Raw genomic sequence first — 26,161 nt, 5'->3', positions numbered from 1 at the left:
CTGAGATTGTTCTGAATCTGTGGAAAGTATTAACTATGGACAAGAAAGTAATTTGTACTGTATTTTGGTAAATGTTTTCTGTTCATTAGATGTACAGGCATGTGGATATGGTTTTTCCTCTTGCCCTGCAAATGCTCACTATTTCCTCTTTGAATTATGAGTGATCTCTTTTCCAGAGAAGGGCCTCAAATGAATATAAATTATGGTGGCAGTTGTTTGCTGCTTACTAAAATCATTGGGTGGCATACTCTGCATATAAACATGCCAGTCTTCACTAGAGACAGGTTGTTCCAATAATCCTAAATTGTTTATTTCACCTCCCAACCTCTGAATTCCACCTGCAATTATAATTCAGAGTTCATCTTATTACACTCAATTAAGCATGCACTTTATTGTGGGCTTCTTGGCGGCAGGCTTGATTTCCACTCTGTGTTGAGAATATTTTTTAATCAATACCTGTAAATCTAGGTCTCTATTCCTAAGAAGAAATATTCCTTTCCAAATGCCGCAGTTGAGACAGTCCTGCTACTTTGTGCATCACAAGAATATTTCACTAACAAAACACCTCTCTCCACTAGGAACAACCATTGTTGTTTTATACTGATGGTTAGAAATTATTTAGAGAGGAAGTGAAAGGCTTGTGGCTTCATAGCTATATTCAGCTCCCACACCAGGCCACACACTTCCTGTGTGACTCTGAACAAGTCATTTCATCTTTGTGCTTAGTTCACTACCTAGGAAAGAGAGGCGATACAGATATTCCTTATGGGGTTCACCAGAACAATTTGATCAATGTTTGAGGTACCAATGCATTTGTTTTAAGTACTTATTTAGGATGTTAATAGCCTTATAGTATTTGCGTGCTTTGCAGGGGTGTATTAGGAGGTTGTGATTGACATGAGCCATCTTGGTCTTATGCTGAGAGATCCCAAACCCAATGAACCAGACACCTAGCATTTGTATTCTGCATAATCTTTAGCATATTCTTCCTTCCTCCATCAGGTTACAAACGGGAAGTCAGAGAACAGATCTGAAAAGGGGACTTCTGAATCACATCACAGCCTAAATTCAGACTAACTCCAAGTCCATCTCCAAGTCTAAGGATTTCACAGACTGCAGACAGTTGTGTCTGAAGGGTCATTCATAGATCATATAATATTCATAGCATGGTAAACCTACTGTATGAATGTAGGAACAGCTAAGATTATTCCCACCAGATATTTATCTAATCATTTTTTAAGTTACCACAGCTTCTAACACATTCTGTTTCAGTGCTCAAAAATCTTCACTTAAAGAAAAAATCTTCCAAAGCTAAATCTTCCTTTCTGTCTTTTTATCCTATTTATGACCTACAATAGATTTAGTGAACAATATGCACACTTTCTGCTATTGGCAACATTTAATGCATGCTAGCTCTTTAGTCTTCATTTATTTTGACTAAATAATTTCATGCTTTTCAGATTTTTATCATAGTTGACATTTTTGCCAACTTCACTGCTCTCCTCTGGACTCTTCAGTTTGTCCATATCTCTCCTGAAAAACATATACTATGCCTCATGTCTAATGTACCCAAGCTCTAATAGTGAAGTGTCGTGCAAATGGGGAAGCCCTATAGTAAAGTGTGGCAGTAATAATGAGCTAGTGCTGTTGTGATGCCCCACTGCATTTCCAAAATATGTCCAACTTCACTCCACTAAGTATCCTGAATCCTGAAGGTGACAGCCTCCTTTTAAGAGGCAGTGAGGAAAAAGCTCACCTAATTTGTATGGAGAAAGGAACTGAACACAGTACTCTTACATCCAGTGTCTATGCCCTGACCTTCAAGTACTGAATAAAGGTAGAGCCTCTCCTGTTTTGTGCAGCCAATACACTCTCAGAGCAATATCAGAATCCTAAGCATCCTCAAGATTGTAAGCACCCTCAGGGTGCTCACTATAGCAGGACTAGATAGAGGAATAACTAACCTCTGAGACAGATAAAGGATTAATTTAGCTGTGATTCTTACAAGTGTGAAGTTCAAAAAAGGTACAAAACTGCTCAAAAGTTATTTTAGACAGAAATAGAGTGGTAGGTACCTAAAGACTGCCGATATCTAAAACTCAGACTGTGTCTAGTTTATGTAGTACAATATCATATTGATATATTTACCTTTCTATATGCTGGTGTATCTAGAGGCATGAAAATCATGGGAACTTCATTGATCTGACTCAGAGAATCCAAGCCTCCATCCCCCAATATAGTTTCCTTAAACAAAAAGAAAGGTTCTGCAGAGACTTGGGAGCTCATGGTTTAAATGGCTTAAATCAGTAAATCATTTCACAAGGCAATCTACAAATGCAACTCCTTTCTCTGAATGTTGATGGTTAATTTAAAATCATTTTCATGATAGAATTGCTGGATAACTTTACTGTAAATTTATAATTTATGATCATATTACAAATTCATGTCAAGTTATGGGTGCTGTTAAAATCAAAGAGCAGATCAGCAGACATTAAATTACACTACTTCCAGGGCATAGCCTTTCAATAATGTTGACCTAACCTGAATGAGAACAGGTAGCTCTGTCAGTTCCTGGAAGTTTTTTATTATGTTACAGGCTTGTATAAAAATTACCCAAGAGGAAATTAATTCTACATTTGACACAGAATCTCAAACTGTAGCCTATGGAGAATTGCAAGAAATATAGGCTACCATAGAGGCAATTTTATTCAGAACCATATTTTTCCACACCTCCTGGTTTATTTAGGACCATACTGTGGGGGTCATTCACCTAACAAAAAATGGTGGAAGCCCACCAGGGAACAAAATAATTCATCATGTAACTCTAATTTTGTTGACACCTGAGATCAATTTGGATCAAATATTTGAAGATGTTAATCACAATCTACTCATGCTTTACTGAGCAACACCAGAGGTTCATGTCTAGCTGCCCATGGGGCAAAGAGAAGGTCTACAGGAGCTCTGTTTACCTGCAGATCATTCCAAAATGTGACACTTTGTGATGTTGTTTAAATGGGTGTTGTTGCATCAAACCGTTTGTCTCAAACCCTGAAGTTAAAAAGACAGCTAAGCATATCTTACTCATATCCCTCAATCTGGTATTTCACCCCTCACGGTGCTCAACAGTGCAGTACCGGGGGCTGCCAGATTATGAAGGAGGTCCCTTGTCATTAGCTGCAGAGGCTGCACACTCTGTCAGCTAAAAGAAATTCTCTATAGGAATAAATTAGGTAAAGGATGAGTTGTAAAAGCTTACTAATGGGAAATAATGTTTTTCAATTTAATGTCCTTAAGAGATCATAGATTATTAATCATCATAGAGTCATAAACTTTACTCAAAGGAGACTTGATTTGTTCAAAACAAAAACTCACTGCAAGATTACTGAGAAATTTATAATGGTATCTGGTATTACAAAGGGACCACAGATATCAGAACCAAGACCTTTGGGAGGTTTCATTTTCAGTCTGTTCATGGTCATAAGAGAATCACTCCACTAATATTGCTGAGCTCCTCCGGAATATGTATTCATCAAATGAATAATTTACATTATAAAGGCATAGGACAATAGATGAAAAAAAAAAAAAAAAGCCATCAAAGGAGATGTTTTAATATAGTCTTTCAATTTAGAAAATGGAGAAAATGAAAATGGCATTTTTTTTCTCTTAAACCTTATGTTAGTTCCTAAATGAACATTTAAAACTATCTGTGACAGCAGAAGTGTTCTGGAATCCAATGTACCCATTAACTGTTCATTAGGAAAAGAGTATATTTGTAATAAAGTTATAATCAGTATAATCAGGTCACAGGGACGTTGCTGTTATATAGTATTCACCCTGACCATCCTGGTTATGTCATCTACAAGCCAATATGAAACCAATTGCTCAGTGAGCTGGATGTTCTGAACTTTACACATCTGGCTAGTTTGTGCTGTAACTCACAGTCATTGCATGATGCCATTTTATATATAGTATTCCAGAGAAGGAAAGAGAGATGTCATTGATGTTATGAAGATTCTTGACTGAATAAAGTCTTTCATCCCCTCTTTCATCATTTGCATTACATGTAGCTTTGTTGCAAGACATATACTGAATGAATGGCTAGACACAGATAGATCAATGTTAAAGTGTACTCTAGCGTTTCTTCTGAGCATGGGAGAACAGTGTCTTGAAGAAGAATGTTTAGGACCAGATTTTATTATTTATTTATTTATTATCTCTATCAATTGCCAGCATTGCTACATGCCCATATTGCAACACTGGTATTGAGTGAGAATTATTCTACTGCTTCCAAATTAGGACTAGGCACATTTCAAATCCCCTTGTCTTTCACATCCTGTTTTTCAGCATGCCAGATTACCTCTTTCAAAACTCTTAACCAGCATGTTCATTGTTTTTATCTTTATTTGATTGCACGTCATCTACTTCTTCCTGCTTTCTCCTGTGGATGTTGGCCAGCACTGCCTGTTGGTTATATTCTTCAAAAAGTCTTACATTTATGTATCTGTCTGTTCATGGAATGGCTCACTTATAGAAAATAGTAGTTATCTTTTTATGATATCTTTTTAAAACATTGCGGCTTTTTAATAGCATAGTACGTAGAGTTCTTGCATAGGGTAGGGAAACATGTTTTTTGGAGGTTTTTTGTTTTTGTGTTGGAAAGATTAAAACTCACCTCTCAAGAGAGAACTCTAAATGCTAAGCCGGAATCCTTAGTGCTATTGTGTCCTTGTTGTTCAGAATACTTGAAAAGCATACTGGTAAAGAAACACTGCTGAAATATGAGTTTAAAACTCCTGAAAATGAAGAAAACTAAGATCCTAAGAGTCCTATTTTCTGGGAATATGTTGTAACCAGCAGGTTGTTATAAAATATAGATGGGGCATGACCTTTCTATAACTTCTTATCAGGTAGGTAAAACAGTAAATTCCCTCTGCTAAAATCCACAAACAGTAAATGTTGGAAGGAAAGAGGCCTATTTCCCAAGGGCATGTTGACTAACTATGAGTTACTCTGTTAGTGTAATACCTTCAGTAAGCTGCTAAGGGAACATTAAAGCTAGAAGGAAAAAAAATGCTATACATTTTAAACAACCAGAGGAAACCACTGAACAACCTACCAAGGGAAGCTTTCGGTTTATTAAATGTCTACAGGGTGGATATCTGTACCTGTGCAAGGCACCAAGTCCATTTAAAAAATAAAATAAGATGACCTAACCTAGTTTAGCCATCTATTTCAGGTGATGAACTACAACTTGAAGCTGCCTATTTTGTTCATTTTATTAAAAAAAAAAAAAAAAAGTCTAGCAATGCAAATTGCTACTGGAGGTCAAATAAATAAATACATTCAGAATAACAGAAAGACTTAATTTTCTGGAGGATCACCTTCAACCAAGAGTTGTCACCTTCATACAGAAATTGCCAAAATACTGATAGGAAGAAAACACTTGGTGACCCTTTCTCATTTCACCATTTATGAACTTATGACTCAATATTATTATTTTATTTTTTTAAAAAAGGAATTCACAGAATCACATAATTCATACAATTATTATAGTAGCATAGATGCTAGGTGTTAAATATGTAAGAAATGGAAGAGGTTGATTCCAGATTGATGACTGCTGGTTTGAGACTGTAGTTATCAATACTGTTCCACCATTTACTACATCTCCCATACAGTTAGGCTGGACCTGTCTTTCCAGTGCCTTAGTTTGGGTACATTTCTGCAAATTAATATTTTCAATTAAACAAACAATTCTTTTTTTCCCAAAGTATCGGTGTCATTATTGATGACACTTAAGGAGAGATGAACTTTTATCATCATTTTTATTGTTATTAATATCAACACAATCTTATGGTAATTCTTAGATTGAAATTGATTTTTGCTTGTTTGTTTTCTTATTTATTTGTTAGTTTTTTATCATTGAAGTGGTGGGAGCTGAAAAAACAAGATTGCCTTTCTGATATGAAAAATTGTTTTGTAACACTGATAGGCCATTTAGCACTTAACTTTATGGTATTTCTGTGCTCCAGTTATACTTCCAAATCAGCTATACAGTTTCATTTTTCATTGTATAGAAACTGCTATAAGTTTCATGCATGGAACTTCCGTAAAATACTTGGTCCATTTCAGAAAATGTCTGATTAGGTTTTTCAAGAGCAACATCAATTTTAAACTTAAGTAACTGAATGTTGATCATTGTTTATTTATTACCCTTATTTACAATTCATAGTTGGTTGTTTTGTCTTCTTTGTGCAGTTTTAAATATCTTCATAGAAACACATCCACTTCATAAGGTATAAGATAACTTAGGCTGGAAAGGACATAAGGAAGTCATTAGTCCAACTTCCTGCTCAAAGCACAGTCAACAACAAGGTTGCTCAGACCAAAATTTAGTTATTAGGTTACTTATTAGGACCTCTGGTTTAATGAAGAAGGGATGGTTTACGAATGTTTGAGAATGATGGGGTTTTGAGCAACCTGGTCTAGTGGGAGGTGTCCCTGCCAATGGTAGGGGGGTTAGATTTAGCTGATTTTTAGGGTCCCTTCCAACCTAAACCATTCTTTGTTTCTAGGATATGGATGTCATGAGGGAAAGGGATCATATTAAGTGCGTCACATCTTCATATTAGTAGAAACAGATTTCCACAACTGCACAAAGGAATTAGTGTAACTTAGTTGTCACTTTTTTTTTAATTACCATAATTAAATTTCATTTAACACTATTTCATCCAAAACCTTTGCTGTTCTTGTTAACTAAAACATAAAGTTATGTGTATTGACAAGGAACACTGAATGTAGCTGAAGTGTATTTATGACATCTAGCATAGAAAGAGGCTTCCATATGCATATTTATTTGAGTATTCCATGAATTAAATATTGTGCAGTATAAGAGTTCCCATTTTACTGTATTTTTGTAGTTCATCACAAAGAAGCTAAGTGTTGTAGTGTGCTGTGTATCATTATGCTGATCTTTGGGGGAATTTAATCTTGACCTTTTCATATTCCTTCAAACCGCGGGTAAATCAAACTCTTTGTTCTTAATAGCTGTCAATGTTATCTCCACTAAAAATGTGTCTGTTTCATATTGCATGTTAGGTTAAAACTAATGAGAATAACAACGTTCTGATTTAGCTACATGCAAATGCTTGTTTCATCCATTTCAGAGCATTTAAATTGGTATTACTTAGCATAACTTTGTAGCTTATAGAAGAGACTTTTAATGAAAGTTTGTGCATTTTCAGTAAAAAGGATGATTTGTTAAGAAAGGTAGAAGTTTGCCATATAACTCTACTTAAACTCCTATTTATATCATCATGAGGATCTTGTGAAGAAAACTTATGGGATGGTTCCACATAGATTATGTTATAAGGACAGCTCTAGTGGCTTTACTCCTTTTTCAGTCTCAACATTCTTTTTTAAACAAGATTCCTATGAACACACCCCAGAGTATGTCAAATATCAAATAATGAATATACCGAATAAAGTTGGTTTGGTGAATAAATGAAGACAAGTTTATAAAAATTGCCATTATTCAACATATATTATTTTTTGGTGTAATTGTTATATTCAAGGAAAAAAAAAAAAACTTCAAATCTATGGCACTGTGCTCATGGTACAAGTTTAATTTGTTTGTTTGTTTGTTTTAGATATCCAAGATTAAAGTGAGAGAAAACAAAATGTTGCTTTATGGTAGATAAAGATGATATTAAGCACAGGCACAGAAAAGTAGCAGACAGTTAAAGGAAAAATATGGCATAAATTAAAATCAGTAAGTTTAAAAATATGTATCTGGAATTTGCAAGAATCTTTGCCTTTGTTATAGAGAGTACTAAAGATTTAATTTTAATTAAAGTTAAAACTATAAGGGACAGTTTCGGCCACTTCTTAAGGACTGAGACTAGAATAACAAATATCCAACTTCCATGCAAAAGATGGAGTAAAACTATTCTTTTGACCTGCTTCTTCTTTTTCCTATTTCAAGATTTTCAAGTAAAAATTACTGCAAAACATTTCAGTATAAATTAAACAACTATATCCCTCTTATCCTGTAGCTCAACAGATAAAGTAACTCCCACAACCCTACACTTATATGTAAGACGTTTCCTATAGATGCCACTTCTTTAAAAAGCCACCCACGTATGTAAGATATTTTATGACAGTAAAGAATACCTTTATGGCAAAATCAGAGAAAGAGTGGGAGGAAAAAAAAATACACAGAGAAGAAATTCAAAGTGAAAGCATAAAGATCAAAGAAATGTAGAATGTTTTACAAGGAGTGATGAATTCCAGACAATTGAGTTAAGTATAGGTAAACAGCTACAAAAATAACAAGCAAAAAAAAGGAATTTTGAAATTATCTAATCCAGCTTTTTAGGTTTCATTCACTCATTGCATTAAGAACAGCAGGTTTCTTTTCAATGGTGTTACATCAATTCACAACGGCTCAAAGTTCAAGCCTGCAAGTCCACTTGGGAGGAAAAGAAGTGAGGGAGCAGAACTCCCTAATAGTTCTTATATCAGTCTCTTTTCTGCATATGCCATAAAGAGGGGACAAAATATAATTTTCATATGTTTACTTGAAGACATTGCCAGGAGAACTGGGTTATTTTCTGCACCAGTATCCAAGATCATTGTTCCACTCTGGTATATTCACCTGAGGAACCACCACTACTTCTGTGTTTGCAGGTGTCCAAGTGTGAAACCTTAGCCCCTCCATCACCACTGAAATATTTCCTTCTGATTTTGGCAAAGTTAATTTTATACTCATCACTGTGAGTTTTTTTCAAACAGGCAAAACATATTTTAGCCCTGGAAATGTAGCCCTAAATGTATTAACAGAAATGTCCAGAAGATTTAATTTCACAATATGACAATTGTTTTTAAGTGCTATTAGCATATACCGTCCTTCTGGTGCAGTAAATATAGTATTTCCTAATTTGTATTTGCATGGGAAATTGCAACACAAGTGGGAAGAACACTTACAGATCCTTGTTAATTAAAGTTCTAAAAAAGGAATTATGCAAATGAACCTCAAAAGACTTTTTAAGCTCTTTCCAATATTTTTTTACAGTTTTTAATGAACATCTTTGAATTAATATCTTTGAATTAAAGGAAAAAAATAATAATATAATTCAGCATATATATATGTTGTCATGCTAACAAGATAATAAGTCATTTTCATTCATCACTGGAAAATAAAATATTTTCTTGGAATATTAACTCAAGATAGCATTGATTACATATTTTATACTCTATGCAGTAGGCAAAGACAGACAGAATGCATTAAATAAAATCAAATTTAAGAGGTTAAATTTCATGGTTATCTAGGAAGTATCAGTAATAAAGATCAAAAGTGTAACAGCTTTAACCAAACTATCTTAACAGAAAATGCAGGCAATGAAACAAAACCTTCCATGAAATCTTGTCAATCTCAGCAAATATGTTCAATCAACACTAAATGATATAGGAGAAAACATTCATGTGTATAGATCTAAGTGTTCTTTCTCGGTACGTTCAGAATGCAATACTTTCCTTTGTTGTTTGACGTTACTAATGTAATTTATTTTGATTGTATTTAAAAGTTCAAGAAAACTTACAAAATAGAGCAGAAGGTATGTTACATGGTCTCAAACATTTCTGTTCATCTTTTTCTCAAAATAGTCTGAAAAGTATTTCTGATAATTCCCCCCTATTTTACTTTGCATTTTCTATGTATTTGCCAAGGAACTGAAAACATATATATACCTTTATACTAATATTGCTTCTGGACACACTTGTGACAAATTAAGGCTTGACCTAATAATTTTGTCAGATTATTCTGAGAAGTTTTAAATCAGTACAGATGTTTCTAACGAATGTGCAGTGTCAGAAAATCTGCTGTATTAACCATAGGAATGTAATAAATAGAGGCCTAAATTCAATAGTTTCAAACAGTCTACAGCTTCCTCACAAGGGGAAGCAGGGTGAAGTGCTGATTTCTTCTTTTTGGTGGCCAGTGATAGGACCCAAGGGATGGCATGAAGCCACATCAGTGGAATTTCAGATTGGATATTAGGAACAGGTTCTTCACCAAGAGGGTGGTTGGGCACTGGAACAGATACCTACATTATGTACTCATCCTGTCTGGAGCAGGAAGTGATAAAGTAGACAGTCTGTCTTTCCTCCTGGGTAATTTAACTGACCACAAAATTCAGGTAACTTCCTTACGTATGAGGAGCAGCTGAAGTCACTCGGTTTGTTCAGCCCAGAGAAGAGGAGACTGAGGGGAGGCCTCATGGCGGCCTGCAGCTTCCTCACGAGGGAAGTGGAGGGGCAGGCACTGAGCTCTGCTCCCTGGGGACAGCAACAGGACCTGAGGCAATGGCATGGGGCTGGGACAGGGGAGGTTCAGGCTGGGTGTTAGGAAAAGGTTCTTCACCAAGACAGTGGTCAGGTACTGGGACAGGCTCCTCAGGGCAGTGGTCATGGCACCAAGACTGATGGAGTTCAAGAGGCATTTGGACAATTCTCTCAGATACATGGTCTGTGGGTTTTTTTTGTTTTGTTTTGTTTTTTTGTGGTCCTGTTTGGATCCAAGTGTTGGACTCCATGATCCTTGTGGGTTCCTTCCAACTCAGGATATTCTATGATTCTGTTCTATGATTCCATAGGTACTAGTGCCATTGAGGTATCCAGCCTCACCTGCAGCAATTACTCCAGGAAGGTGAAGTTGTCCAGTAAGTATCATGTCATATGTGGTAGTAAAGCTCAAACATCTCAGGTATCCAAGTGTGTCTCAAATATTATTAGGTATATATGCATTTTACATCATATAACCACTTCTATGAGTTTCCTAGAACAAAAATATATTTTTCTTCTTATTGTACAACTCCCTTAAAGAATTGTCAGTTGGCTTCATTATAGGTTTGGTCCTCTGACTTCTGTTTCTTCAGAAAATAGTAACCTTATAATAAGCAGTTTGTCGAAGAGTCCTTCCAATGTAGCCAGTTGGACCCTACAGAAATTCTTTTATTCCTATGAATATAATTCGACTTTCAGAATAATCTTCCAATTAGAAGGTTACCCTACTTCCAATAAAAGTGAAAAAATAAGTTATTTAGGAGGAAATAGAAGTGTCTTCATGAACTACCTTGTTCATAAATAATGGCAAAGTCCACTTACAAGAAGTCAGTTTGTGAGACCATTTGTGGCACAAGTGAATAAAAATGAAAAACCTTTAAATTAGCTAAGAATTTCTCCTGTGGCAAAGACCACTACATTCCAAGAGGAAAAACAGAGCTTAATTTGAAAAGTTTGCTTACTTCTTACCTGTGTTGTTTACAGCACAAAATCACACCCACACTTGGAGTGGTAAACCAGTAAGAATGACATCCATAGAAATGTAACTTATTCTAATTCTTTCATTTACAAGACAATAAAAATCCAAGTCAGCAGTGACTGTTTCCTTTTTTGATCATTACCTGTCATCTCTGTTGTTGCTTTATCACATGGCCCCATGTTTCATTAAAAAAAAAAAAAAGCCCCTAACAATATGCACACAACAAGAAGCCTACACATCAACAGCTAAAGGGAAGTCATTCATCCCATAATTGCCCTGGCCTCAAACAACCCATGAAGTAGTGCACACAATAAAGGCAATCTGTCCTCTTTTAAAGGGAAGTTCAAACAGCTGCCTCGAGTTTTCTATTGCATATTCAAAGTGATAATGTATGAAATTATTAACTTCTGCACTGGGGTTTATGGCATTAAGAACCCCCCATCAAGCAAACAAACTAACTATGTGGCTGGTTTTAAGGATTGCTTTGTTAGAGACTTCTGGGTCAATTGGGCTTTCAAAAAGAGCCTGGATACTTGAAACATTTCGGAAGCTAACTTAATTGAAGACGGATGGTGTCTGGCATCAGAAATGCCCATTTTCCTTTCTTTGTGTGTCATTCCCCATGTCGTTTTGTAAGCATACCTAAGGGTTATATGCCAAGATACCCAGGGGAGAGACTTTTTGGTTGTTTGACAGCTAGTGTAGCTCAGCTATAAGCCAGTGAGCAGCACAATTCATCAGGGGGTTGATCCAAAGCTTGTTAAAGTTAATGGGAGCATTTCCTTTGATTTTATTACTTTAGATCAGAACCACTGCAAGTATCAATTTAACCATATCTTGAACATGCCCAAAGGAATATGCAATAGGCTTTTTAAAACTGCTTTGCTGCTGTTTTATTTAATAAACTAGTTTAATAAACTGCAATTGTGCTTTCCCTTTTAAGTTAAATATCATGTTTACTGTCTTTTTTTCTTCTCTTCTTGTCCCCTACCAGCACATACACACCCCCCCCCCCCCCCCCCCCCCCCCCCGTGCAAATGTTATCTTATCACAAAAAGGTGTTGACCTCTCCTTTGCTCCTCCTCCACCCTCACAGTTCTTTCCCCAAAGGATTTTAAATCATTAAGGGGAAAATAAAAGGTTTTCCTCTCTGAAATCAGGGTTCACTGGATTTTTCTGTCATTCTTTTCTCCTTGTGTGACACAGAACAGAGCTTTCTAATGAGATTTCTGACTTCCCAGCATCTGTGCAATGCTATGTGTTTCATTATATTTTTAATGGACAGAAAAAGTTTCCTTTTTCATTGTCATTTTTTGACTTTGGAAAACTTTATTTATGTAAAGGCACCAAGCTGATAACCCTAGCAATCAGAAAGTTTATCATCTGAGTTCCTCAGGAAGGACAATGTCATCCCATGGTCCAAAATCTGAGTGAACATCCTGGCTCCAGTCCCATAGAGGGCAATAAGTGAATGCCCGTCACAAGTTATGAAATCCACAGTCCAGAATTAAGCATGGCTGTGGGGGAGCCTTAAAGATCTCATAAGGAGACTGTGGCATCTCAGGCTGGGGTTTACCAGGAACCAAGCAGTGAGCTGCCTAAGATAACCAGTTGAAACCCTGAAGATAAAGGTGTATATCTTAAATTCCACTGCTCTAGGGTCATTCATTTGTCCATCATAGACGAAGAGAAGCACAGTCCTTACTTAGAAATGCATAGCCCTAAATTTCCACTGTTATTGTAATCTTAGCTGTGTTTGAAAGTCTAATATGCTCTATTTTCCACCTTTGAGGCATATTCTTTCCCAGCTATGAAATGGATTTGCATGAGACTTTTAATTACAGATAGTAACCGAAGCCCTACGCTTTCTTTACCCATGAACAATATCCAATGGTAATTAAATTATTTTTGCCTATGGTCCCCTGTATGTTTCAGAACACATCAGTCTCCATTAGATTAGGTTTTACTCACATATCTGCAAAAAATTCTTGAAGTGTTGCTTGAAGGAAAATAGAGCATGCACCCTTATTCATATATTATTATCAATGACTTTCTGAAAGAACACACAAATTATTCTCCACATTCAGGTAGCCTGTATATATTTATATACACACATATATATATTTAAAGACAAAACAATATAGTCTAAGACTGCAACCTCTGGGGGCAGAATGTCTGGTTGGTGCTAGTGCTCACTCCTTTTAACACAACAGTCAGAGGAGTCTCTAGGTACTAGCCTCAAATAGGCATTACTTAAAATATACTTGATAGATAAATAATCCACTTAGATTGGTTAAGGAAGATTTTATTGATGAATAAACTTTTAAATTCTCCTTTGCTGTTCCTGATTTCTCTTCTGTGAACAATTGAAAATAATGTATTATTCTGGTTAAAATAAAATACAGTGTGAAATCCATTCCTGGGAGGTTTGAAAGCAAAGAATTTGAGGGCACATCTATAATTTTAAGGCATATTGCTTCAAACAGTCACTTATACATACAATGACTTAATGTCCAGTGTATGGATGAAACTGAAACAGAAGCAACACAGTCATGTTGCTACTATTGTGTCCTTGCTCTGGGGGTTGTACAACTTTAGCCTAACGTGAAAACTCGTGCTGCTCCCAGTGTAGAGCCATCTGAGCAACCACTACACACAGAATGAACCTAATTGTCAAAGTGAAACAGACAGGGACATTTGCAGATGTAAATTGAACCATGGTGAAGATGGTAGTAGAGTTGTAGCATTCTATAAATTACTTTTGCTGGCACCTTACAGGGCTTTTGCTTGATTAAAAAAGCTGGCTTTGTTGTTGTTGTTGTTGTTTGTTTGTTTGTTTTAATTTCGGGGGGGGGGGAGGGGGGGGACAGACACGACATTGCAAATGCTACAGTGCAATGCTGTCCACTGCAAGTGGCTCCTTCAGCTTCTGAATCTTATATTCCATCCTGCAAAAGCACCTGCTTTGGTCTACTCAAAATATAGTGTCTCTCTTAAAGGAGAGAGACTGTATAACATAGAGTTCATTTTAGCTGTTGATTTACAGAACACATACCAGAAATCATACATAATCAAAGGCAATAACTTACTTGAACAGGTTAGAAAGTTATATTTTACCAGCTTCTCAGCTGGGAACACCTCTTAGGGTACACATTATGTACCCTAAGCCATGGATATTTTACAGTGCTCATCTTTGCTAATGACTATGTATTGTATTTGCTAATTATTTTACAAGTCTTACAAGATAAGGTTTATTTTTATGTTGTAACTCATCATTTTGTATTTCTTTGTACACTTGTCTTTATTTTGTCAGGGATGTGTGTGTTTGTTGTGTACTGGATAAGTATTTCTTTGGAAGTGACACTATTACACTGTATTTATTCTTCCTCATGATATGCTGATTCTTTGTGAATGGCCTTTATTGTCTTTAATCTCACAAACTGTCCTGCTGTTTTCCTCTTCTCATTGTTTCTGCTCTCTCATCATGTACAAACTACCTTATGTCACTTAACAAACTGCAAAACTAGTGACCAGCTTGACAATAAATGACATCCTTATTTTAAAATACCTTTTCTTAACATGTGCAACTGCATCAAGTGAGAGGACATGATTGTCAATAGGTTTACATAGTTTGTCCGTGGATGGTGTTTATTTGTTTACTGCTGAGCCACCAGTTCACCATCAGTAAGATTAGTACACATTTACAGGAAGAGACGTATATGCTATTAATGCTTCACATGTTAAGTTTTATAGTTAAGTGTCACTAAATTAACTGTTTGTTTTACAGTGATAATACACAAAATGAATCAGGTCATAATGTACTGGGGAGCTGTTTTTATTTAATTTAATTTAATTAATACTCTGTTCTGAATTCTCCATATAGAAGGGTTTAAAATTATGTATTGGTAAGGCCTTAGCTTGTTAATGAGGTGTATGTACACAAAGCACATGTCATGGTTTCAGTCAACTGACTGCATTGCCTAAAAAAACAATTACTGCCATCTTGAGAAAAGAAGAGTGCTTCTGGGTAATGCAGTCAATGGCTGCGCTTCCTCATGAGCGAAGTTGTAACACAGTGATAATCTCCTGCTAATAAATATGTCTTTTATTGACAAATGTTTGTGAATGCAGAAACCGAGGGCCAGCATGGGCACTAATTGCAACTGATAAATTTTTTCCTATTGATTTCAGTGAGCAGTAGATATAATTAGGAGGAAAATAGCTAAATATCCTCATGAATACTGCTCCAGTATTTTCAGTTTGTAGAATCCAAATGGGAAGGATTCATCTCATCTCTCTTTGTCCATTTCAGAGTTATTCTTCTAGTCTAAGTCAGACTTCCTAATTCAATCTACAGTCAGTGGGAAGAGGTGTTAATGTAGACGAGCTCATTTCCTGCATGGTTTGACAAGAGAAGGAATCTAGAGCACTAGCTTATAAAGGCTGCCCAAGATTTTGACTGCTGAAGTTTAGATGAATTTCATCCAGTATTATTGATTTCCAGGAGAATGAATGAGAGGACAAACTGACTTCCTCAAAGGCATTAAAGTCCATGTGTTTTCAGTTTTCTTTTGTAACTGACCTCTGTGGAAGATCTATGCCAGACAGCACCCCAAGTAGCCTCTAAAATGACTATTCTTCTAATTGATATGTGCTAACAGAAGACCTATCTTCCAGAAGTCTTCCATGTGTGACTATTGACAACCTTTCATGGCCTCACAGAGGTGTAATTTGAATGGTAAATTTATTGGGGTAGCAATCTAGATTAGTCTATAAAAATGCTGAATCTTTCTCAGTTTAAAACTTTTTTCAGATTTCTCAGGCAAACGTTGCCTCCACCCCTGCTCTATAATTTAGACTACAAGCATTCGTTTTACTTTCAGTAATACAGATTAGCATTTTAATCTGTTTCTTATTTCACTGAAACTAATGGTAAAACCCATTTTTACCCCAGTGAGGGTCAAACAAAATTTTAAAAGCATCTTGCAAGTTTTAAAGTGGAAGAAAGTTGTTCTGTGGTTTTGGTTAATACTATCTTTGAAAAGACTTTAATGGAATTTATTGTTGCTGAATTTGACTAAGCAGTTTTCTGACTTTCTAAAAGGTTCTGATATATTTTATCTTTTAAACGTATCTGTCATCAAAGAGAAGCTATTATCAAATTTGCTTCCTTTCAATCATGGAATCATTAGAGTAATGCAACTATTAAAAAAGTATACTTACTTTCTAGTTGACCAGAGCTATTCTAATCACTCCAAAAGATATTACAATGAAATTCAATATTTTTCAGAAAGTTAAAAATATTCCTCCACCACTTTATGCAGGGGTATTTAAAGTGCTCAACATTACTGTCTGCAGCAAGTTCTTGATACATCTTTATTCTCTTTTATAAGTAGAAAAAAATAATTAACCTCCTTCCTCCTGCAAAAATATCTATCTCCTTCTGAAGTTAACAAAGAAGAAACAACAAATAGATGACCATTTTCTAAATATCTTCCATTTAAATAAATATTAGAACCATTATGGGAAATACTTTTTATAGGGGATACTGATGACAATGCTCCAGTCCACTATGCTGCAGTAAGACAGTGCTTTAGGAATAGTTTGTCTTCCAATGATATTTTATCCAACAAGGAGACTGTGATCTGATACAGCAAATTAATTTTAATATTTCTTGGTTGTTTGTGGTAGACATAGACAATATTAGAACCTCAATATTAGGTACTGTGGAAAAAAAAAAAAAAAAGATCCTTTCTCTGAACAGCTTATAAATGAAATATAAAATAAAAGCACCATTACACCTTCCTGAACTAACATGTAAGGCACAGCTGACTTTTGCACAATTCAGGAGTGTGACTACTTAGGTTGTTATGCTGTTCTTCACGGGTATGTCTTTAAGGCTATTGCTTTCAGAAAATTCAGAGTTTACGCTGAAGAATTTGTGGGTAAATACTAATAAGGAGTTAGAGTTGAGATTAATGAATACAACTTATCCTTAGTTTTAAAACAGACAAATTGGTAAATACTAGAGGTAAGACCCTCTAGGGGCCCAAGAGGTCTGAGTCTCTCACAGTTCACATAAATGACATGCAGGGAACTTATACTAGGTTGTGCCAAAGGAATTTCAGCACAAGCCTCTTGAAAGGGTTGTTCTCCTCATGTGGATAAAGCAAATAATGCTGTTTGTCTATTTGTTCAAGCAAGCTAAGTAAGCAAATATAAGCTAACACAATTTGAAACAATATTTAGTATTTTGTATATACAGAACCTCTTAAAGGTAGCATTAGCTGGAGGTTCTGTAACTAAGGTGGTGCTCACATTAGATGCACAGTGGTATTATAAATAAGCCTATTGAATTTAGTTAATTACATGTGCTCAGAACCAATGCCTAGGGACTCAGCATTTTTCAGAATTAGACCCAGAACAAGGAAAACAACAAGAGACTTTTTTCTTTCTGAAAATTTCTTGCATATTTAATTACCTGCTTAGATTTGTCCAGCTTTTTCGCAGCTGTGGTTGAGATGCCAGCTTTGGGGCACTTCCAAAGATTTCTCTGCCCTCTGAAGTCACATGATAGCAAACTCTTAAATACCCAGATATGAGCAGCTGCACAAGGAGGAATCCAACAGCTGTTGAGCTTCTCTACCCAGAAAACCACAAGCCAACAGCACCAGAGAAAAGGTGCTGGGCTGGAGGGATTCATCCCAGGGAGCACAGTTGCTCCATGGTTATCAGCCAGCATATAGGTAATCTGGCTACAGTAATTCAGGTCACCAGTGGGCACAGGAGGGCATCCTTATGTGTTGAATACCATACACTAAGCCACTTCTAGGTTCATCTGTCATTCATTGTCATCCAACTTAGATCACAAGCATTTCAGGGTAAAATGTTCCTCTTATTATGTGTTCAGTACACAGAATATCCTCATCTGTGCTGCAGACTTCGAACCTGAAATTCATACACACCCCTGGGAAGGTGAAACATCTAGCTTCTTCCACTTCCAAAAATTCCTCCTGAGGTCATTCATGTTCTTAAAGAGTTATCCACCTTAATTCATAGATCTTTGATGTATCACTCAGCACCTTCCCTTTCATTTTCCAATGGGAAATGCCCCATGTGCTGTATATTTTTAGCATATAAGAGTGTTTCTTTACAAAAAGCCACATAGCTTCCATGTTAAATGTTTCTCCATTTGTTTCTACATACAGAAAATGTCTGTTGCTTTTCTCAGTTTCACTTTCAGACTTTCAGCAAAAACACTCTGACACCACTGAGTATAGGTCTACTTCTGAAAAGAATTCCCTTCGATAAGCAGAAAGCAAAGACATTAATGAAACCAGAAACTCTTGAGAATTACTAAGATCCCTCTCACAATCCCTGTGATGGGACCTGTGTATTAGAACAGCTGGAAAATATTATCACTGTATAACAGATAAATATCTTGACACTCCCTCTCCTCTTTTCTAATTAAGTTTATTGTTTCTTAACATGTTAGCATTTTCCTTTAAAGGAATAAAATGGACACATAAATTTGCAATATGATAAAAATGGAATATTCACAGGGAAAAAAGAGGAAACAAATTGTCAACGAAAAAAAACAATCCTTATTTCCTAGAGAAAGGACAAAATTGTTTGTGGGGAGTGGGATTTCTTTTGAGGGAGAAGATCGTTTTGTTTTTTTGACCCAACTTGATCTGATCCTAAGAAAATAAACAAAGCCCCTACAAACAGCCCTTTCCCACTACCCTTTGATTACTTTTATCTAAGGGTCAAGGTGAACTGCAACAAGGTTGACATTCAAATTTTCATTATTATCCATTGTTTTATTTTTAAATCTGAAATTGGGAAACTGCAGTAAGCAAAAACTGTATTGCTAACCAATGCATTTTTTGTTTATCACAGCAGGAAAATGAAATTTTTGGAACTGAAGATCATCTTCATCAATGGAGTGATCCATTGGTTTAAATCTGGAAACACAATGAACCTTTGGTGTAACTGGTTACTGAATCTCAACTAAGCCCAGGACACCTACCACACACCCTCAGAAAGTGCATTTCAGTTCTCGTATGAAAGATAGGAAGTTAAGTCACTCTCCTTCAAAAAGATAGAGGATATAAATATGAATCATGGTAAATAAATGAGATGACTTTCTGGCAATTCATTAAATTGTCACGGCTTCCTTTGTTGATCAACCACTTCACAACTGTGATTCTTTCAGATCACTGCCAGCAGTTTTGCATCTCTTCTACAGGGCTGCTATTGAGGACTAAAAACTGCAACCTAGATCTGAAAACCTGAGATCTCTTTCAAAATACGGTTGTTCAGGACTCATGTGCATTATAATAACTCATATCAAACCAGGTAATGAGATGAGCACCCTTTTAACAGTCAAATAAAACAAATACTTCTTTCCAGCACCCCCACTCTTGGCACAAACTTAGATCACTGACACCACAGAGAGCTCATCACTGCTTCAAAGAGTAAAGAATCTGCCCCTGAATTATTAAAATATTTCCTCTCCCACCTTGTTAATTTAATAAATATAGTTCAAAGAAATTTTTCTATTTCTTTTATCTATAAGGAAAGTATGCTTATCTTTTAAAGTAGTATATTGCAGCTGAACTGCAAAGATCAAAATGTAGCAGTGAGCTAAAGGAAGAATGAAAAGGGTACTCATTGCTGTGCCCTGGAGGAGAAAAAAAAAAAAAAAAAAAAGGAGGCTTTTGTGCTTAGAAAGAGGAATTTAAAAATTCATTACACTGGAAGTGATACAGTGGGTTAATTCACTGCCCTTTGGAGACCTGAAATGTATTTGTGCAGAGAATGTGTTTTTCCAAATCCCCAAACCATCACCACACAACTTGGCACGAAGAGGAACAGCTGCAGTGCTGCAGGTCGGGGGGACGTGCATTGGCAGAGGCTGAGCTGGGGAAGCTTGTTCAGCACCTGCCTGCATCGTGCCTGGCTCTAGCCGGTGCTATCAGTTTCTGACTTCGTTAAAATCTTACAAAACCATCACATTCACAAATCTTTCTCCAAGATAACTGTTGCCAATAGGAGACTGCATTTTCCTTTGTGCTTACAGTTTCTTCCCTCCACATGTATTTTCACTTTTTTAAGAGGAAAGGAGGGAATGGAAACATGCTATGTGATTTAAACTGTAGAAAATGTTTTAAAACATTTTTTTCAAGCATTTAAGAACTGAGTGAACATATATTACATTAATAAACTGGATTTTGCAAATAGATGGTCTTTTCAAAGATGATATCCATTGAATTTCACTTGGTTTGTTATGAAATTTCACTTCCAAAGGAGTATTTGCATGGGATCTGAATGCTCAGCCAATCTTAGCTAGTTCTTTGAGCTAATGTGGTTAAAACACATGGGACTTTGAGCCCTACATTTTGCGAGAGGTGAAGAGATTGCCTGTGACTGTCCAAAAATGTTTGACCTGCACAGCATACGTGCTTTTGCAGAGGATCTGGGCTGCACACAATCACTTCCATATAACAAAGCAATAAGGCATATGCTTAACATTAAAGATTCGATGAATAAACTGTGTAAAAAAGCACCTGATTCCATGTTTTGCAAAACAGGAGACAAAGCCAGTGCAATAATTCTTATACAGGCATTATGAGGTGATCCATGCCCTTCATTAAACTCAACTCCTCACTGATGTGCTTTCTGTAGCTATTCTGGCTCTGCTAGCATACTAGTTACCCGGGTGATGAATGAACTTCTCAGTGTAAAAAGTGCAAAACAAACAGCAAAATGCAATTTAGTACCTTTAGTATCATTATCCTCTTGACCAAAGGTATGGGACTCACTAGCCACCAGAAAGGAAATATTATCAACCAGTCAACACAATATCCTTATTCATGCATTCTTTATCATAAGATACTTTATTTGTATAAGAAGTAATTATTTGTCAAATAAGACATAAGACTGGCAACAAGATCTGGGAGGAGATGATAAAATATTGGCTGCTAATAGCTTTGTGTAGGATTTGACAGTCATAATCCTTAGGTGTGAGTTATATGGGCAATGTTCAGGGAGCAGTTGATTTAAATCTTCACAGGTCAAGATGATACTGAATGTAGGGGTTTTACTTTCTGGGTAAGTATGTTGGAGAGTCAGTTATTATGCAAAAGAAAGTAGGGAAACTAGTAACTAGTAACTAGTAACTAGTGTTATCCAGCAAAAGTTCTTTCATGGTGGCAATGGCTATTTACTTACTCATATATTTATATATAGTGTGTCCTGTGTGTTCTGAGCAGACCTGGCAGACTGCACTTCCATGGAAATTTGGACAAAGCCTAGGCTGACTTTTAATCACTAAAAGCTAAATGGTAATGGGGCACATGGGGAACGTGGGGTTCAAAATTAGCAAGGCTGTGTAAATGTAGGTGCCTGAAGGTCCTGGTGATGCTCCAACTTACATTTAGACACCTCCATTATGTACTCATCCTGTCTGAGGCAGGAAGTGATAAAGTAGACAGTCTGTCTTTCCTCCTGGGTAATTTAACTGACCACAAAATTCAGGTAACTTCTTTACGTATGAGGAGCAGCTGAAGTCACTCGGTTTGTTCAGCCCAGAGAAGAGGAGACTGAGGGGAGGCCTCATGGCAACCTGCAGCTTCCTCATGAGGGGAGCGGAGGGGCAGGCGCTGAGCTCTGCTCTCTGGGGACAGCGACAGGACCCAAGGCAATGGCATGGGGCTGGGACAGGGGAGGTTCAGGCTGGGTGTTAGGGAAAGGTTCTTCACCAAGACAGTGGTCCGGCACTGGGATAGGCTCCCCAGGGCAGTGGTTACAGCACTGAGCCTGATGGAGTTCAAGAAGCGTTTGGACACCGCTGTCAGACACATGGTCTGGTTTTTGGGTGGTCCTGTGTGGATCCAGGAGTTGGACTCCATGATCCATGTGGGCCCCTTCCAACTCAGGATGTTCTATAATTCTATGTTTATCAATTCCCCTTTTACAAAGTAAAGATAATTCTGCTCTATTTCACCAGAATCATTTGAATTACTATGTACAAAAGTTGGTAAGAATTAAAATGTATGTATATATTTCTTTTTAAGGCATTTATTGGCTAATCTTCAATCCAGCTCAAAGCAGGTCTTAGCCTACACATCACAGGAGGTGTGAAAATTGCAGGAAAGGATGCAAAGTCATCTAAATGAAGGTCAGTTAAGCCTATAGTATTTTGCAAACAAAGCATCATTAGTAGAGCATTAGAGACAATGCTATATTTCATATATGGGCACAAAAAAAAAGTATACTTACTGAATTAAATAATTCGTAAGCAGCTAAAATGGACTTCATATATAAAGAAAAACAATTATCTTGAACAGGACAATGTTTTCATAAGTTTAACATGTTTAATGGAAATTTTATATGAATTTTTACATACATGAAACTTGCCTATTCGAAACTTACATAATGTAACAACAAGCAGTAAAAGAGGTTAAATGACTGTGTTCCTTCCATTATATTTTTACAAGCCGTAAACTGTAACTGCTGCAGTTGTATGTGCAACTTTTCTCAGCTGCACTAAGAAGAGCAAAGTAATCATTATATATTTTAAATATTTATTTGGCTCCCTGTTTCTGGGTTAAAAAAAAGAAAAAAAAAACTTTGCAAATGTTAATTTCATACTTGTGTCATTCATTTCTCTGTGTAATACTATATATTTTTAACAGGTAGAAACTGTCAGTTGGCTGGTATAGTCAGTACTTCTGTGTACTTTACAAGATAAATGTTGTTTTCTTTTCTCTCTTTGAAGCGGATTCTAATAACCTTGCTCATATCCAACAGTATTATATGATATAACGAATTCCAGTGAAGTCTATAGAATTGCTTTTAAAATGTTATTCTCTGAATATAGAACATTTTGTCCTTTGTTTAGCTCTTACAAACCACTAAAACTTCAGCTTCCAATACCTATAAAATTTTGAGCCACTATAAATTTTGTGACATAACCACCGTTCAACCCCATGTTCAAGTTCCATTGAAGTAAATAAAAGATTTTTTTATCAACATCAAAGGGAATGGAGCTGTATCCTATGCCAACTTAGTCATAGTTTGGAATCTTCAAAAGCACTCAGCCTTGTTTTTAACCCTGATCCAAATTACGTCAAAGTAAAAATCCGAGTAATTTCAAAGGAAAGCCTTATAAGTAGTTTGAAGTTCTTCTGAAAATTCTGGAGCAGATTATCTTGAGGGTCATCACGCGGCACTTGCAGGGCAAGCAGGCGATCAGGCCCAGTCAGCATGGGTTTATGAAAGGCAGGTCCTGCTTGACGAACCTGATCTCCTTCTATGACCAAGTGACGCGCTTGGTGGATGAGGGAAAGGCTGTGGATGTGGTTTACCTTGACCTCAGTAAGGCTTTTGACACCGTTCCCCACAACATTCTCCTCAAGAAACTGGCTGCTCGGGGCTTGGACTGGCGTATGCTTTGTTGGGTTAAAAACTGGCTGGATAGCCGGGCCCAGAGAGTTGTGGTGAATGGAGTCAAATCTGGTTGGAGGCCGGTTACTAGTGGAGTCCCCCAGGGCTCGGTACTGGGGCCGGTCCTCTTTAATATCTTTATCGATGATCTGGATGAGGGCGTCCAGCGCACCCTCAGTAAGTTTGCAGATGACACCAAGCTAAGTGCGTGTGTCGATCTGCTCGAGGGCAGGAAGGCTCTGCAGGAGGATCTGGATAGGCTGGAGCGATGGGCTGAGGTCAACTGTATGAAGTTCAACAAGGCCAAGTGCTGGGTCCTGCACCTGGGGCACAACAACCCCAAGCAGAGCTACAGGCTGGGAGATGAGTGGCTGGAAAGCTGCCTGGCCGAGAAGGACCTGGGAGTATTGGTGGATAGTCGGCTGAATATGAGCCAGCACTGTGCCCAGGTGGCCAAGAAGGCCAACAGCATCCTGGCCTGTATAAGAAGTAGTGTGGCCAGCAGGTCTAGGGAAGTGATTGTGCCCCTGTACTCGGCTCTGGTGAGGCCGCACCTCGAGTACTGTGTTCAGTTTTGGGCTCCTCGCTACAGGAAGGACATGGACGTGCTCGAGCGAGTCCAGAGAAGGGCGACCTAGCTGGTGAGGGGTCTGGAGAACAAGTCTTATGAGGAGCGGCTGAGGGAGCTGGGCTTGTTCAGCCTGGAGAAGAGGAGGCTCAGGGGCGACCTTATCACTCTCTACAGTTACCTTAAAGGAGGCTGTAGAGAGGTGGGGGTTGGTCTGTTCTCCTACGTGCCTGGTGACAGGACGAGGGGGAATGGGCGAAAGTTGCGACAGGGGAGTTTTAGGTTGGATGTTAGGAAGTACTTCTTTACCGAAAGGGATATTAAGCATTGGAACGGGCTGCCCAGGGAGGTGGTGGAGTCACCATCCCTGGAGGTCTTTAAGAGACGTTTAGATGTAGAGCTTAGCGATATGATTTAGTGGAGTACTTAGTGTTAGGTCGGAGGTTGGACTTGATGATCTTGAGGTCTCTTCCAACCTAGAAATCTGTGATACTGTGAAAATTCAACGTACACTGTGCACTTAATATTTCAAATTTAGCACACAAATTACACTACATACACTCACAGGCAATATATATTGAGATCAGAGCTGTTTCTGCTAATGATCTTTCAGATACTCTTTGATACAAATGCTAATACAAAAGAGTAGAAAGTTATAGGAATAGCCTTTCAGCATTTGTTTGAAAGAATGCATAATGCTTCAAGCAAGAAAAGCGATATTCTGCCCCTATTGAAATCAGTAATGGAATTTCTGTTGACTGCAGGAAGTCAAGGATTTCCTCCATTTATATATTTTAAGTTATTTAAAAGCTTCAGAACATTACTTCAGTGAAGTAGCTTAAAAATAATAAAATCCCATTTAGATATTGATAGATAAAAACCATTGCACAAATATCATATGCAACAAAAAATGTAAAAAAAAAAAATGTACGCTTGCTTGAAAGCACATTTTCTTGAAAACGTGTTGGAAATGTATTTCTGACAGCTAATTAAAGCTATTCCATCAGTCATGTTTGTGTGAGGTCCAATGAAATCTGAAATGAAATACATTAAGAAGACATGCTTTAATAGTTATTCTTGTCCTGGTATATCCTTAAGTGAAAATATTGGTATCATTGACTCCAATGGGAGTTCTACAGTTAAATTTGAAGGGTTAGGATTTTACCAGCTTGTAGATGTTATCCAAGTAATTTTCCTTATTTCTAAGGCAATGGAGTTATAAACAGGTTATTCTGGAAAAACTCTACATGTCCCTAGGCCAACAGATTTTAGACCATCTAACCCTTTAATCCCTTATCTCTCTAGTTCCAAACCAGAGCAATTTCTTCCCTGCACAAACCAAATTATTTCTGAGGAGGCTGTTTGTTGTTGCACAAATGCCCCGATACTCTTACTTTCAGGTTTACACTGAAGTTTTCTGTCTCAGGGCATTTCCATTTGTGTAGTCATATCCCAAGCCCATAACCAAAGTAGAAATAATCCTCCCATGAAGCCATAAGCACAATCTGTCTGCAGGCATGCAGAATTCTGTATATCATTATAGTTCTGTTAATTCTCTGCAGTCTACTTGTATTCATTCAAGGAATCTCCACCTTCCAAGAATCTCCATGTTTCTTTCTCCTTTGATGGAGCTATATGATTTGGAAACCTCCCAGGCATTGGCATTTGTTTCTGTGAACACAGAGTTATAGAAACAAACAGAGAAATAAGGTCTATATAAATACCTGGAGAGTGAGATTGTCTTCTACAAATACAATGTAGTTTCATGAGTGAGAAGTAAAAAGTTAACAAAAAATATTCAAAAAAAAAAAAAAGAAAAATAG

General features: G+C 37.0%; 1 long non-coding RNA gene across 1 annotated transcript; it reads left to right on the top strand.

Moving 5' to 3' along the window:
* The first annotated feature begins 690 nt into the window (after nt 1-690).
* Nucleotides 691-20,977, top strand: LOC308193312. The gene is made up of 3 exons (XR_013949538.1): nt 691-801; nt 10,650-10,715; nt 19,220-20,977. It is a non-coding gene; the product is annotated as an uncharacterized lncRNA (long non-coding RNA).
* The last annotated feature ends 5,184 nt before the right edge of the window (nt 20,978-26,161 follow it).

This window comes from Anser brachyrhynchus (genome assembly GCF_964034855.1).
Source record: "Anser brachyrhynchus genome assembly, chromosome: 3".
NCBI lineage: Eukaryota > Metazoa > Chordata > Aves > Anseriformes > Anatidae > Anser > Anser brachyrhynchus.
The sequence above is the reverse complement of the archived record's forward strand: the minus strand, read 5'-3'. Positions and strand labels throughout refer to the sequence as shown.